This window comes from Schistocerca serialis, chromosome 12, assembly GCF_023864345.2.
Source record: "Schistocerca serialis cubense isolate TAMUIC-IGC-003099 chromosome 12, iqSchSeri2.2, whole genome shotgun sequence".
Taxonomy (NCBI): Eukaryota; Metazoa; Arthropoda; class Insecta; order Orthoptera; family Acrididae; genus Schistocerca; species Schistocerca serialis.
The window spans coordinates 26231976-26249170 of record NC_064649.1 but is presented as its reverse complement, the minus strand read 5'-3'; the positions used below and the strand labels follow the sequence as shown (position 1 = coordinate 26249170).

At 46.1% G+C, this 17195-nt stretch overlaps 2 non-coding genes across 2 annotated transcripts; both read right to left on the bottom strand.

Moving 5' to 3' along the window:
* Window positions 1–4818: 4818 nt before the first annotated feature.
* Window positions 4819–4893, bottom strand: Trnas-cga (transfer RNA serine (anticodon CGA)). The gene has a single exon. It is a non-coding gene; the product is annotated as a tRNA-Ser (tRNA).
* Window positions 4894–6242: 1349 nt separating this feature from the next.
* On the bottom strand, window positions 6243–6317 carry Trnas-cga (transfer RNA serine (anticodon CGA)). Its single transcript has one exon. It is a non-coding gene; the product is annotated as a tRNA-Ser (tRNA).
* Between the last annotated feature and the right edge of the window lie 10878 nt (window positions 6318–17195).

Below are 17195 nucleotides of genomic sequence, written 5' to 3'. Positions count from 1 at the left end.
GAAGAAAAAAAAGTGTTTCATTGCTTATGGAAACTGAATCCCTAAGAGAGTGAAACGGCGGATGAGATTTTTTTATGAAAATATTTTATTATTAGAGCATTTTGAAAGCTAAATCTATAAAAATTTAAATTTGGCCTCTCAGAAATAAAAAAAATACGTTTCACTGTTTTTGGAACTTAATAATTATTAAAAGATGCTTAAGACTACATCTATGGCAATTAGAATTTGACTTATCGGTTTGAAATTAAAAAATATATATATTTCAGTGTTTCTGGAATTTCAAGCGTTAAGGGTGTGCATTAGGGGAGGAAAATTCTTAATAAAATATTTCGTTACATTACAAAAATTTTAAAGCTAAATTCATGAAAATTGGTATTTCACTTCTCGGTTGGATACAAAGGAACATTTGTTACAGTGTGGAAGTTGCTATGGAAAGATCTCCACAAGAACGTAAAAGGCATGATTAACAAAAACTTTGGACTCCATGTATCACAATCGCTTTTGGTCAGAAGTACATCCGAAAAAGACTTGCTTGTATGGCCTCAATTAGCGTGAAAAGATTAGAAGATGTTGCTATCTGGAAACAACACAAAACTTCGATTAAATAAAAACGAAAACAAAAAAATTCTGCAGGCCAAACAGTCTACGTGAGCGAAGCAGCGGTCGCTAAGCTAGTTACGTACATAGAAAGTTCGCACATACCGGAATCGAGAATATCGATGATTTATGCCTGTTATCGGTATCGATACTTAACAGACGGACAGACAGATAATAACAAAATGACAGAAAAACTGTTTTTCGTCTGATACAGTTACAAACCAGGGGACCCGTTTGAAACTTCCACACTTTTATAGCTTTAGATAATGACAAGTATGTGGAATAAGTGTAGTATTTGGAATAAGGGTAGTTGTGGGAATGGAGAAAAAATATCTTTAAATATGAACGGGATAACATGAAATAACTATGAGTTTATGATACATCCCCGCACATAATTTTAAAGAAAATTTCTTACAGAGCGGTACAGTATCTTCGTGTACTTTTTGTTTTTAGTTTCTTTAAGGGATACACCCCAGGAATATACATTTCTCATATTAGGTGCATTGTGCTGCCACCTACTGCCAGGTACTCGATATCAGCGACCTCAGTAGTCATTAGACAACGTGAGAGAAGAATGGGGCGCTCCGCGGAACTCACGGACTTCGATCGTGGTCAGGTGATTGGGTGTCTCTTCTGTCGTAAATCTGTACCCAACATTTCCAAACTCCTAAACATCCAAAGGTCCGCTATTTCCGATGTGACAGTGAAGTGGAAACGTGAAGGGACAAAAGCGTACAGGTCGACCTCGTCTGTTGACTGACAGAATCCGCCGACAATTGAAGAGGGTCGTAATGTGCAATAGGCAGACATCTATCCAGACCATCACATAGGAATTCCAGACTGCATCAGGATCCACTACAAGTACTATGATAGTTAGGCGGGAGTTGAGAAAACTAGGATTTCATGGTCGAGCGGCTGCTCATAAGCCACACATCACGCCGGTAAATGCCAAACGACACTTCGCTTGGTCTAAGAATGTTAAACATTGGACGACTGAATTGTAGAAAAACATTGTGTGGAGTGACGAATCATGGTACACAATGTGGCGATCCGATGGAAGGGTGTGGGTATGGCGAATGCCCGGTCAACGTCATATGCCAGAGTGTATAGTGACAACAATAAAATTCGGAGGCGGTGGTGTTATGGTGTGGTCGTGTTTTCCATGGAGGGGGCTTGCATCCCTGGTGGTTGTACGTGGCACTATCACAGCACAGGCCTACATTGATGTTTAAAGCACCTTCTTGCTTCCCACTGTTGAAGAGCAATTCGGAGATGGCGATTACATGTTTCAAGACGATGGAGCACCTTTTCATAATGCACGGCCTGTGGCGGAGTGGTTGCACGGCAATAACATCCGTCTAATGGACTGGCCTGCACATAGTCCTGACCTGAATCCTACAGAACACCTCTGGGATGTTTTGGAACGCCGAGTTCGTGCCAGGCCTCGCCGACCGACATCGATACCTCTCCCGAGTGCAGCACTGCATGAAGAATGGGCTGCCATTCCCCAAGAAACCTTCCAGCAATTGATTGAAAGCATGCCTGCGAGAGTGGAAACTGTCATCAAGGCTAAGGGTGAATTCCAGAATTACAGGTGGAGGGCTTCACGAACTTGTAAGTCATTTTCAGCCAGGTGTAGGGATACTTTTGATCACATAGTGTACCAAATATGGTTGGCAGAACAAATAGAGATGATCCAAAGAAAACCATCGTTACGTGACATTTTCGTTTATTAGGTGCGAAAGTGTCAGAAACGCTCATCCATCTCGACGACAAGGGACGCGCTCTGCGGTATGGTTTGCTTTGCTGTTGAAGTTCTGAGAGCGTATGTTCATATAAGAGATAATTACACTCCTGGAAATGGAAAAAAGAACACATTGACACCGGTGTGTCAGACCCACCATACTTGCTCCGGACACTGCGAGAGGGCTGTACAAGCAATGATCACACGCACGGCACAGCGGACACACCAGGAACCGCGGTGTTGGCCGTCGAATGGCGCTAGCTGCGCAGCTTTTGTGCACCGCCGCCGTCAGTGTCAGCCAGTTTGCCGTGGCATACGGAGCTCCATCGCAGTCTTTAACACTGGTAGCATGCCGCGACAGCGTGGACGTGAACCGTATGTGCAGTTGACGGACTTTGAGCGAGGGCGTATAGTGGGCATGCGGGAGGCCGGGTGGACGTACCGCCGAATTGCTCAACACGTGGGGCGTGAGGTCTCCACAGTACATCGATGTTGTCGCCAGTGGTCGGCGGAAGGTGCACGTGCCCGTCGACCTGGGACCGGACAGCAGCGACGCACGGATGCACGCCAAGACCGTAGGATCCTATGCAGTGCCGTAGGGGACCGCACCGCCACTTCCCAGCAAATTAGAGACACTGTTGCTCCTGGGGTATCGGCGAGGACCATTCGCAACCGTCTCCATGAAGCTGGGCTACGGTCCCGCACACCGTTAGGCCGTCTTCCGCTCACGCCCCAACATCGTGCAGCCCGCCTCCAGTGGTGTCGCGACAGGCGTGAATGGAGGGACGAATGGAGACGTAACAGCCTTGCTGCTCTTCCCACGTATCGATGCAGTATAGGAAGACGGAAAGGTCCTCTTTTCGCAGCAGGCTAGAACTAACTGGTGATTTGGGAACTGCTCCTGGGAGAGGCCAACGTCCAATTTGGTCACAAATTGTTGAATCAGTTACTGTTCCCGTGGCTGAGAACGTTGGATGCTATATGCGATCTCTAAGCGTTCCACGAGCTGTGTTACGACAGCTGAACATTCCGTGGTCCACCGTTCGTAAAGTGCTCCTAACAATCATCAAATGGTATCCGTAAAAATTCCACATCAGTCAATTACTTTTGCCACGTGACGAATACATTTGAATACATAAATGAGTTAATGTTCTAAATATTTGCCGTTAAGCATGTGAAATAGTAGAAGTTTAGAAAAGCTTGAAATTTTGTTTACAGTTTGTTGCAATTCGCTGAGTGCTCTCGTGTTTCTTGCAAGGATAGGAGTGGACCACATGTGGCCTTGGATCATTTTGTGGCGTGATGAAGCACACTTCACGCTCACTGGCGCAGCGAGCATTCGCAGCTGTCTTATTTGGGGGTCGTGACCGCCAACGAACGCTCCCCTACACAGGCATCGCGTGAGTGTATGGTATGGCTTCGCGACACACTTCATGACGGGTCCAATTTTCTTTGAGCAACTCGGACTCTAAGAACCAAGGAGATACAGCGTGAACAATACACGTTACTGTGATCTGCTTCGTCAAAATGTGATCCCTGCTCTACGGGAGAGTTCTTTGGACTCAAGTGTTTTGATGCACGATGTATCTCCGCCTCAAGTTGCTGGTAAGGTCACTCGGTTACTCCGTAACACATCTGGAGGAAACCGAATAGTTGGCCGATCGTTCCGAACTTGGTGGCCACGATGATCACTAGATTCGAAACCATTTGAACCGATGTGATTTCTGGCTGTGGGTCTACCTGGGGGACAGGGTTTATCTACGGGACACTGACACACAATGGAAGCTGAAGATGAGCATAATGTGGGAGGCAGCCATCTGAGGTGATTCTAGCAGCGGTAGAGCAATCTCTAGTGCGGTTGCAAGCAGCCGTGGCTGTAGGTGGTCGTCACATTGAGTAATGTTTGTAACGTGGAACGTAAACATGGTATGCAATTAACAAATGTCACCCTCTCTTATGGAAAGTAAAATGTGTGTTTGTCAATTTTTCATTCGTTATTTATGTTCCCCAGGTCCTTGCAAAAGCTTAATTTTCTTACGATCACTCGTTTTCCATGGAGGCCCTGCGAAGTAGAGAAAGTTTAATTATAAAAACCCTGTATTGCTTCTTACTATGCATTTCTAGTGAAAAGACTAAAAAGGTAAAAAGTAGAGACGAGCAATCGTTTCTTCCGCGAACCTTTCGCAACTGACACAGAAAAAGGGCAAGTGAGAGCGTTACACACAATGCACCTTCCATAATCTACCGTAAGCGTTGTAGAGATGTTGCTGAACATGTAGAAGAGATTAAAAGTAGGGTGCGCTTCCACACAGTGAGTGAAGGGTCACAAAACACAATTAGTTTAACTGAGGTTACACGATAATTCAGTCTAATCTAAAAGCCGTAAATTCAACTAAATACCTAGGTCTCCAGAATGAGAATTTCATTCTGCAGCGGAATGTGCGCTGATATGAAACTTCCTGGCAGATTAAAACTGTGTGCCGGACCGAGACTCGAACTCGGGACCTTTGCCTTTCGCGGGCAAATGCTCTACCAACTGAGCTACCCAAGCACGACTCACGCCCCGTCCTCACAGCTTTACTTCTGCCAGTACCTCGCCTCCTACTTTTCAAGCTTTACAGAAGCTCTCCTGAGAACCTTGCCCGCCGAAGGCAAAGGTCCCGAGTTCGAGTCTCGGTCCGGCACACAGTTTTAATCTGCCAGGAAGTTTCATATCAGCGCACACTCCGCTGCAGAGTGAAAATCTCATTCTGGAAACATCCCCCAGGCTGTGGCTAAGCCATGTCTCCGCAATATCCTTTTTTTCAGGAGTGCTACTTCTGCAAGGTTCTCAGGAGAGCTTCTGTAAAGTTTGGAAGGTAGGAGGCGAGGTACTGGCAGAAGTAAAGCTGTGAGAACGGGGCGTGAGTCGTGCTTGGGTAGCTCAGTTGGTAGAGCACTTTCCCGCGAAAGGCAAAGGTCCCGATTTCGAGTCTCGGTCCGGCACACAGTTTTAATCTGCCAGGAAGTTTCTTAAATACCTAGGTATTACAATTACGAACAATTTAAACTGAAGGAACACATAGAAAATGTTGTGGGGAAGGCTAACCAAAGACTGCGTTTTATTGGCAGGACGCTTAGAAAATGTAACTGGTCTTCTAAGGAGACTGCCTACACAACGCTTGTCCGTCCTCTTTTAGAATACTGCTGCGCTGTGTGGTATCCTTACCAGATAGGACTGACGGAGTACATCGAAAAAGTTCAAAGAAAGGCAGCACGTTTTGTATTGTCGCGAAATATGGGAAAGAGTGTCACTGAAATGATAGAGGATTTGGGCGGGAAATCATTAGAAGAAAGGCGACGGAATCTTCTCACGAAATTCCAATCACCAACTTTGTCCTCTGAACGCGAAAATATTTTGTTGAACCCGACCTACATAGAGAGGAACGATCACCAATATAAAATAAGGGAAATCAGAGCTCGTATGGAAAGATATAGGTGTTCATTCATTCCACGCGAATTGTGAAGGTGGTTCGATGAACCCTCTGCCAGGCAGTTAAATGCGATTTGCAGAGTATCCATGTAGATGTAGATGAACAGAATAGTTTTGATCACATCCTTAGTGATTTCAGTTATAGAGCCGTTAGGCCGTCTCTAACCTCTCGTCTCCTGAGGTTTCCCAGTGCTGGAGACATCATCAGAGGCTATAAAGACTCACATCACACGCCAGGTTTGAACTTAAACAAGGGCAGCAACCCGAACTGTTTGTACCCGTCCACGGAAAGTTTGGCAGACCGTTGCCTAAGACTGTGGAGACGCACCGATGTGTATTATGGAGCTCGTGATCGGAAAGAATTGGTGCCGTTTGTTTTATTTAGCCCAAAGGCCCAGCACTTGAAACTTTCCTGGCAGATAAAACTGTGTGCCGGACCGAGACTCGAACTCGGGACCTTTGCCTTTCGCGGGCAATTGCTCTACCAACTGAGCTACCCAAGCACGACTCACGCCCCATCCTCACAGCTTTACTTCCGCCAATACCTCGTCTCCTACTTTCCAACTTCACAGAAGCTCTCCTGCGAACCTTGCACAACTAGCACTCCTGGAAGAAAGGATATTGCGGAGACATGGCGTAGCCACAGCCTGGAGAATGTTTCCAGTCTGGAAGTTTGGGAGTCGTGTTTGGGTAGCTGAGATCGTAGAGCACTTGCCAGCGAAAGGCAAAGGTCCCGAGTTCGAGTCTGGGTCCGGCACACAGTTTTAATCTGCCAGGAAAGTTCCATACCAGAGCACACTCAACTGCAGGGTGGAAGTCTCATTCTGGCCCAGAACTTATTTAATTTCATTTCTTTTTCATTGTTTTGCCGCTTTTGAATTTACGTATAATGATCGATCAAAAAGTTTCTGTTCGAAGGACGTATAGGCGAGAATCGGTAAGCCAATCAGGCAAAATCTCCGTGGGCACTGAGACAGTCATCTCGCCAACGCACCAGGCTGAAGATACCGGTGTGGTAAAACAACGTGTCGTGCTGTGTGAAGAAGTCCGTAACTGCCTGCTTCACTTTCACATCCGACAGCAGTCGTCGACCCTTCGAGGCCTTTTTAAGGGACCGAAATCAGGACGGGGAGAGATCAGGACTACAGGGCAGGTGTTCGATTTCCAACTTGAGTTGGCGTAACGTATGAGACTCACCTCCCGCATGGACCGCCGTCTTACGTCGAATGGCGACCTGCACGAAACTCCTCGCAGCATTCCTCAACGCTGGTTTCCTACATGCATCCTGTCCCACACACATTCTTTATTGTGCATCAAATGTCTATCTGTGTTTGTCCTTCGGCACCAAACAAAAGAATAACGGCGCGTTGGTCCTCTTTGGACGCAATTGGTAATAACGTCACCACGTTGATAGCGGAACAAACACTGGTAGCAGTTACTTCTGTAAAATATCTGGGAGTATGCGTGCGGAACGATTTGAAGTGGAATGATCATATAAAATTAATTGCTGGTAAGGCGGGTGACAGGTTGAGATTCACTGGGAGAGTGCTTAGAAAATGTAGGCCATCGACAAAGGAGGTGGCTTACAAAACACTCGTTCGACCTATACTTGAGTATTGCTCATCAGTGTGGGATCCGTACCAGGTCAGGTTGACAGAGGAGACAGAGAAGATCCATAGAAGAGCGGCGCGTTTCGTCACAGGTTTATGTGGTAAGCGTGATAGCGTTACGGAGATGGTGAGAAAACTCAAGTGGCAGACTCCGCAAGAGAGACGCTCTGCATCGCGGTGTAGCTTGCTGTCCGGGTTTCGAGAGGGTGCGTTTCTGGATGAGGTATGGAATATATTGCTTCCCCCTACTTATACCTCCCGAGGAGATCACAAATGTAAAATTAGAGAGGTTCGAACGCGAACGGAGGCTTTCCGGCAGTCGTTCTTCCCGCGAACCATACGCGATTGGAACAGGAAAGGGAGGTAATAACAGTGGCACGTTAAGTGCCTAACCGGCACACACCGTTGGGTAGCTTGCGGAGTATAAATGTAGATGTAGATGGTTCAGGTTTTCACAACCCGCAGTGGATACACCGGTTCCCGTGAGATCACCGAAGTTAAGCGCTATCGAGCGTGGTCGGCGCTTGGATGGGTGACCATCCAGGCCTCCATGCGCTGTTGCCATTTTTCGGGGTGTACTCTGCCTCGTGATGCCAATTGAGGAGCTACTCGACCGAATAGTAGCGGCTTCGGTCAAGAATACCACCATAACGACCGGGAGAGCGGTGTGCTGACCCCACGCCCCTCCTATCCACACCCTCCACTCAGGATCACACGGCGCTCGGATGGTCCCGGTAGGCCACTCGTGACCTGAAGACGGAGTGCCAGGGTAGCCGAGAGCGCTAATGCTCTGCTACCTGGACTCGGATAGACGCGCCGGCCCCAGGTCGAATCCGCCCGGCGGGCTAACGACGTGGGCTGGTGTGCTGGCCAGCCCAGATGTGGTTTTTAGGCGGTTTTCCACGTCCCACTAGGTGAATACCGGTTTGGTCCCCACGTTCCGCCTCAGTTACACGACTAGCAGACGTCTGAATCCCGTTCGCACTATTCCATAGATTACACTAGATGCAGATAGTTGGGGTATGCACATTCCGTCCTGGCGGTGTATGAGGCGCCGACAGGAAGGGCATCCAGCTACCCCTTCAAATTAACACGCCAAATCAGAACGACAACAACAGCAGACCCCGCAAGTTGGGATTCATGCTTGGAAAGAGAGAGATCAGGTTTTCACAGTTATTTCACACAAGTCGGAAAGCAACGAATGCCACATTAATACCCTGCTTACATCTTGAAAGTTGTCAGGTTTTAAAAGACGCACGGAAATGAGTGACGTTCCATCTCTGACAAAAACAAAATGATTGACTGAGAGATGAGAACGAAGAAATAGAAGCTGTTCCGGCGTAACGACAAGCGCCGGCTCGAAGAACGCAAGAGCTGAGAGGACTATGAGACGACGGTAGCCAATAGAACGCTGACAAGGACCGCACCACGACAAGAACGGCCTCTGTCTGAAGAGAATACACTATTGGCCATTAAAATTGTTACACCAAGAAGAAATGCAGATGATAAACGGGTATTCATTGGACAAATATATTATACTACAACTGACATGTCATAACATTGCCGGCCGAAGTGGCCGTGCGGTTAAAGGCGCTGTAGTCTGGAACCGCAAGACCGCTACGGTCGCAGGTTCGAATCCTGCCTCGGGCATGGATGTTTGTGATGTCCTTAGGTTAGTTAGGTTTAACTAGTTCTAAGTTCTAGGGGACTAATGACCTCAGCAGTTGAGTCCCATAGTGCTCAGAGCCATTTTTGTGATAACATTTTCACGCAATTTGGGTGCATAGATCCTGAGAAATCAGTGCCCAGAACAACCACCTCTGGCCGTAATAACAGCCTTGAGTCAAACAGATCTTGGATGGCGCGTCCAGGTACAGCTGCCCATGCAGCTTCAACACGATACCACAGTTCATCGAGAGTAGTGACTAGTGTATTGTGACGAGCCAGTTGCTCGGCCACCATTGACCAGACGTTTTCAGTTGATGAGATATCTGGAGAATGTGCTGGCCAGGGCAGCAGTCGAACATTTTCTGAATCCAGAAAGCCCCATACAGGACCTGCAACATGGAGTCGTCCATCATCCTGCTGAAATGTAGGGTTTCGTAGGGATCGAATAAAGGGTGGAGCCGCGGGTCGTAACACACCTGAAATGTAACGTCCACTGTTCAAAGGTGACCGAGACGTGTAATCAATGGCACCCCATACCATCACGTCTGGTGATACGCCAGAATGGCGATGACGAATACACGCTTCCAATGTGTGTTCACCGCGATGTCGCCAAACACAGATGCGACCTTCATGATGCTGTAAACAGAACCTGGATTCATCCAAAAAAATGGCGTTTCGTCATTCGTGCACCCAGGTTCGTCGTCGAGTAGACCATCGCAGGCGCTCCTGTCTGTGATGCAGCGTCAAGGGTAATCGCAGCCGTGGTCTCCGAGTTAATAGTCGATGCTGCTGGAAACTTCCTCGAACTGTTCGTGCAGATGGTTGTTGTCTTGCAAACGTCCCCATCTGTTGACTCGAGGATCGAGACGTGGCTGCACGATCCGTTACAGCCATGGGGATAAGATGCCTGTAATCTCGACTGATAGTAATACGAGGCCGTTGTGATCCAGGACGGCATTTCATATTACCCTCCTGAACCCATCGATTGCATATTCTGCAAACAGTCATTGGATCTCGACCAACGCGAGCAGCAGCGTCGCGATACGATAAAACGCAAGCGCGATAGGCAACAATCCGACTTTTATCAATGTCAGGAACGTGATGGTACGCATTTGTCCTCCTTACACGAGGCACCACAACAACGTTTCACCAGGCAACGCCGGTCAATTGCTGTTTGTGTATGAGGAATCGGTTGGAAGCCTTCCTCATGTCAGCACGTTGTGGGTGTCGCCACCGGCACCAACCTTGTGTGAATGCTCTGAAATGCTAATCATTTGCATGTCACAGCATCTTCTTCCTGTCGGTTAAGCTTCGCGTCTGTAGCACGTCATCTTCGTGGTGCAGTAATGTTAATGGCCAGTAGTGTATAAGCGACACTCCTGCCAGCCGCTGCCGGACAGTAGAAGACGGACACGAGCAGACCTGGACTAGAAACCACGCACTAGAAGAGAGGCACTAGAAAAGCCGTGGTGTGTGATCCACTTGAACATGTGTGAATTAGTTGTATGGACATTGCTGGCCGCTGTGGCCGAGCTGTTCTAGGCGCTTCAGTCCGGAACCGCGCGGCTGCTACGGTCGCAGGTTCGAATCCTACCTCGGGCATGGATGTGTGTGATGTCCTTAGGTTAGTTAGGTTTAAGTAGTTCTAAGTTCTAGGGGACTGATGACCATAGATGTTAAGTCCCATAGTGCTCAGAGCCATTTGAACCATTTTTGAAGGACTTGGATGAATAAAATGATCACTATGGTGTCAGCTCTGGATTGTACGAGACACTTTTGTACGAGGTTGCTTCTGACCGCACTATTTTGTAAATTATACGTAAGTTTTTTCAGAATATATGTATGAAAGACATTTGTCCTGGTAATGTCGTTTCATTTCTCTCCCTCCACCTCAATGTAATTAAGTGCAGATAATTAACTATCGCTAGAATTAAAATTGGCTCTCTGCCATTCTTTTGTCGTTGTGGCGCACTGGCAGCCATTACGTGAAATATAATTAGTCACGTCATTTCCGGCGTTCACCGACGAATTAACAGAAAAAAATTACTTGAAATATCTTTGATATCTGTAAAATTTATAATTAATCACATCATTTCCAGGATTCACCCACGAGATAACAGAAAAAATTACTTTGAATATCTTTGATATCTGTAAACCTTTTCGCAGAAAAGTTTTCATTAAATATACACGACGAACGCGAAATTAATAAATAATAAAACGAGGCTCAGGCTTGAAATGAGTAAATCGCTCACTGGTAAAAATCTCGTTTTCACTGGCTTAAATATTATTCAAATCACAATTAACAGTATAAAAGATCAGTGTTTAACAAAGAATTTACGTAACGTTGAGAATAGTAGTGCAGCTACATAGATGATTATGTCGTGTCTCTCTCTGCAACAATATTTATTTATCGGCCATTAACTACTATAGTTTTAAGCAAACCACGAGTATTTTTGAGCTAGCCTTGTGTGTTGACAACATAAGTAAATTGTTACAAACCAACCCAGCACGTTTACTCAGAATTATTAGTTTTCGCGTATATTTCAGCCACTACTACGAATGTGTGAAATATAAATGACGTCACAGCTTATAAATATTTTCATCCAGGATTCCGAACGTAACAAACCAATGCTTTATCACTCAGAAATGAACTTTTTTCAGCTGAACTTCCTTGTTTACATGAGCACGACCGGTTTCTCGCGACATCAGATCATGCGTACATACTCAGTCGTGGCGCCATTGAGTTAGTAGACTGTTCAGTCCGGCGCCGCTGGATCAGGTGGAGCATCGACTACCCTTGTTGCGGCTCCATTGGCAATATCTACGAGGAAGAGTTGGTATCTGTGGGTTGTGTCCTTAGAAGGTCTTTGCTCGAAGATATATAGGCACGAAATTTGGGGATTGGCGGTAGCGTCGCAACAGGAGGTGGTCACGAGGTCCGACCGGCCGAAGCTATGAGCTGCGTAAGAAAGGCCTGCGCAGAGCGAAGATACCGGAGTACCTCGCCGGGGTCAGCATCGGTTACAGAGTAGAAGGCTGACATCCCCTCGGTTGGTTGGCAACATTCCTGTCGGACGACCGCTCGTGGCTTGGCTGCCCTGTTCTACCTGGCTTTCATCGCCACCACTCAGTAACCGCTGCGATGTACCGTGGATCCATGGAGCTGCTTGTTGATAAAGGGAAGTAACATTCTGTAATCCTCGTGGTGATTTGTGTCATTGTCTACCTGCCCTCCTTATTATTTTCTGGTTTGTACCCGACCCTCAGAGTTTTACTCTGTCGGCTAAATATAGGCCGTAGTATTGTACTGAGGCACTAGTCGTCATTTGAAAACTTTTCCCGCTATTACACTGCCATTCCTTTCTGGTTGTATCCTAGCATTAATGTTCTAATGAGTCAGCTCCTGGTCGTAAACACAGCCATAACAGTTGTACTAAGGCTCAGGATGCCATTAAACAAAAGAGGGACCTTGCGGTTAGATGTAGATGTTAACCGGCTCAATTCTTTGATTGTAATTGCATTTCTCAATCATTAGATATAATCCCAACAACCTGTTGTACTAAGCTGTGTGTTGCTGTGTTTGAAAGGTGTATTGCTGTATTTTAGCTGGGTCTGCGTGTTTCGCCGAGTTAGTTCTCTTTTAATAAGTGTTCACAAGTAATGTTTTAAGGCGTTTCTTCAGAGCGGTCTTAATAACTGACAGCCATATGAAGAATAGAAACTGTTCCGAAAGAACAGATACCAATGATGACCATGCATCTTCTCTAGAAAGAAATTCCCTGCCCTGTTGGCAGCTGAGGGTTTCGATTAACTATCATTTCAAAAGAAAACCTGCATGGTCATCATTGGTATTGGTTCTTCCGGAACAGTTTCTATCTTCGTATAGTTAAAGGCTACCCGTCCATTGACCTCCTTCTGTACGAATGCGCACACTTTGCCCGAACTCTTACGGAAATCGTTACCTTAGCTGGCGCGAGTAATGAGTGAATGGGCAAATATCCCTTAGGAACATTACGAATGTAGGTTGTGGACGGTTGAGAATGTCTCACGGAAAGCGTGCAAGGGATAGGTCTCTGCAGTCGCGCTATCCTCTGCGCTTTCGGTGGTACAGATGGATGGAGCGTCTGCCATGTAAGTATGAGATCCCGGGTTCGAGTCCCGATCGGGACACACATTTTCAGCTGTCCCCATTGAGGAATATCAACAGCACCTGTTGGCAGCTAACTAACAATCAGTCTAACTTTGAAAGTATTAACAGCCAACTGTCACCGTGGCATTAGTCAAAATAAAATTGTGAAAAGAGACCGGTTGGAATCAAGTCGCACCTTGGTTGCCGATTGAAATTAAGAGGTTGGTTGTTTTGAAGTAAGCCTTATCATTGTGATATTGTTTCCTAATCTGTTTAACAGGTGCGCATCTTAACCCCGAGCTTCTCGACATACAGCTTTCAAATTAAAAGTTACGTCATCTATTTTGAATAATTGAATCACTCTTGTCATCAATGGTGCTTATATAGTTTTCATGTGTTTCAGAAGGGGATTGAATAAGACAGACTATGTCCAGCGCGGTAGTAAACACCGATAGCGGGCAGGCTGCAGGTCCTGCCGTTTTGTTCAAAATGGTTCAATGGCTCTGAGCACTATGGGCCTTAACATCTGTGGTCATCAGTCCCCTAGAACTTAGAACTACTTAAACCTAACTAACATAAGGACATCACACACATCCATGCCCGAGGCAGGATTCGAACCTGCGACCACAGCAGCAGGGCAGTTCCGGACTGTAGCGCCCAGAACCGCACGGCCACGGTCGTTTTGTAATCATTCTCATATTGTTTGCTGTTTTTAATTCTTTTGCAAAGGCTTATTCATGTTATTGTCAAAAGAATGTCAGAAATTTGTCCATTTTGTAAAAAAAAATTTGTCGTATATACACTACTGGCCATTAAAATTGCTACACCGCGAAGATGACGTGCTACAGACGCGAAATTTAACCGACAGGAAGAAGATGCTGTGATATGCAAATGATGAGCTTTTCAGAGCATTCACACAAGGTTGGCGCCGGTGGCGACACCTACAACGTGTTGACATGAGGAAGAATTCCAACCGATTTCTCATATACCAACAGCAGTTGACCGGCGTTGCCTGGTGAAACGTTTTTGTGATGCCTCGTGTAAGGAGGAGAAATGCGTACCATCACGTTTCCGACTTTGATAGAGGTCGGACTGTAGCCTATCGCGATTGCGGTTTATCGTATCGCGACATTGCTGCTCGCATTGGTCGATGCCCAATGACTATTAGCAGAATATGGAATCGGTGGGTTCAGGAGGGTAAGACGGAACGCCGTGCTGGATCCCAACGGCCTGGTATCACTAGCAGTCGAGATAACAGGCATCCTATCCGCATGGCTGTAACGGATCGAGCAGCCACGTCTCGATCCCTGAGTCAACAGATGGGGAAGTTTGCAAGACAACAACCATCTGCACTAACAGTTCGACGACGTTTGAAGCAGCATGGACTATCAGCTCGGAGACTACGGCTTCGGTTACCCTTGACGCTGCATCACAGACAGGAGCGCCTGCGATGGTATACTCACGACGAACCTGGGTGCACGAATGGCAAAACGTCATTTTTTCGGATGAATCCAGGTTCTGTTTACAGCATCATGATGGTCGCATCCGTGTTTGGCGACATCGCGGTGAACGCACATTGGAAGCGTGTATTCGTCATCGCCATACTATCGTATCACCCGGCGTGATGGTATGGGGTGCCATTGGTTACACGTCTCGGACACCTCTTGTTCGCATTGACGGCACTTTGAACAGTGGACGTCACATTTCAGATGAGTTACGACCCGTGGCTCTACCCTTCATTTGATCCCTGCGAAACCGTACATTTCAGCAGGATAATGCACGACCGCATGTTGCAGGTCCTGTACGGCCCTTTCTGGATACAGAAAATGTTCGACTGCTGCCCTGGCCAGCACATTCTCCAGATCTCTAACCAATTGAAAACGTCTGGTCAATGGTGGCTGAGCAACTAGCTCGTCACAACACGCCAGTCACTACTCTTGATGAACTGTGGTATCGTGTTGAAGCTGCATGGGCAGCAGTACCTGTACACGCCATCCAAGCCTTGTTTGACTCAATACCCCGGCGTATCGAGGCCGTTATTACTGCCAGAGGTGGTTTTTCTGGGTACTGATTTCTCAGGATCTATGCACCCAAATTGCGTGAAAATGTAATCACATGGCAGTTCTAGTATAATTTATTTGTCCAATGAATACCCGTTTATCGTCTACATTTCTTCTTGGTGTAGCAATTTTAATGGCCAGTAGCGTATTTTTAAATAAACATGTTTTGTGAAAAGAAAGATACATTGGTGGGTCCTTCCTTCCACGTGTTGCTTAATTCCAGTAAGTACCACGCATCACATTCGCCTATAAAACATTAAGCCCTGATAATGTACTATTAATGCATGTGCTCACAAATCCAGTCCTGGACGATGAGCTGTCTGAACAGGGCCCTGTCGTCTTGGGGCGCAGCGTCACCATCAGGGAATAAACATTTTACAATGGGACGGACTTGGTCAGCCAAAATGCTCACACAGTCCTTGGCAGTAATGCGACCTTTCAATGTACCCATGGGACCCATGGAGAACCATGATATGGCTGCCCATATCATCAGCGAACCTACGCCACGTGTCTCGTTTCGGACGTAATCTTTTCCAGCAATTGGAAACTGAGTGATACAAGATTTTTTTTGAGTCATCACTCTTCTGACTGATCTGATGCCGCCCACCACGAATTCTCCTGTGTCAACCTCTCCATCTCAATGCATCACTTGCAACCTATGTCCTCAATTATTTGCTGGATGTATTCCAAACTCTGTCTTCCTCTACAGGTTTTGCACTCCACAGCTCCCTCTAGTACCATGGAAGTTATTCCCAGACTTGTTAACAGACGTCCCTTCTTCTTGTCAACGTTTTCCACATATTCCTTTCCTTACCGATTCTGCGTAGAACCTCCTTATTCCTTGCCTGATCAGTCCACTTAATTTTCAGCATTCTGCTGGAGCATACGTAACATCTCAAATGCTCCGAGTCTCTTCTGTTCCAGTTTTACCACAGTCCATGTTTCACTAACATACAATGCTGTGCTCCAAACGTAAATTCTCAGAAATTTCTTCCTCAATTTAAGGCCTATGTTTGATACTGGTAGGCTTCTCTTGTCCAGGAATGCCTTTTTCTCCAGTGCTAGTCTGCTTTTTACGTCCTCCTTGCTCCATCCGTTACGGGTTATTTTGCTTCCTAGGTAGCAGAATTCGTTAACTTTATCTACTTCGTGATTACTAATACTGATGTCTATTTCTCACTGTTCTCATTTCTGCTACTTCTCATTATTTTCATCTTACTTCGATTTAGCCTCAATGCATACTTTGTACTCATTAGACTGTTCATTCCATTCAGCGGATCATGTAATTCTTCTTCACATTCAGTGAGGATTGCAACGTCATCAGCGAATCTTACCATTGATATCTTTTCACCGTAATTTTAATCCGACTCTTGAAGCTTTTTTTTTTTTTTTTGTTTGCTTCATTGGTTTTTCATTGTATAGACTGAACAATAGGGGGGAAAGACTACATCCCTGTCTTACACCTTTTTTAATGCTAGCACTTCGTTCTTAGTTGTCCCCTCTTATTATTCCCTTTTGTGTCTTGTACACACAGTATACTTACCCGTCTTTTCCTATAGCTAACCGATATTTTTCTCAGGTTTTCGAATATTTTGCACCATCTGACTTTATCTGACGCTTTTTCCATGTCGACAAATCCTATGAAAGTGTCCTGTTTTCTCTTTAGTCTTGCGTCCATTATCAGTCGAAACGTCAGAATTGCCTCTCTGGTATCCCTATCTTTCCTATAGCCAAACTCAACATATCCTCAATTCTCTTTTACATTCGTTTGTATATTATTCTTGTCAGCAACTTGGATGTATGAGCTGTTGAGCTAAGTGTGCGGTAGTTCTCCACCTGTCGGCTCTTACAATCTTCGGAATGGTGCGGATGATATTTTTCCGAAAGTATATCGCCAGACTCATCCAACCTAATG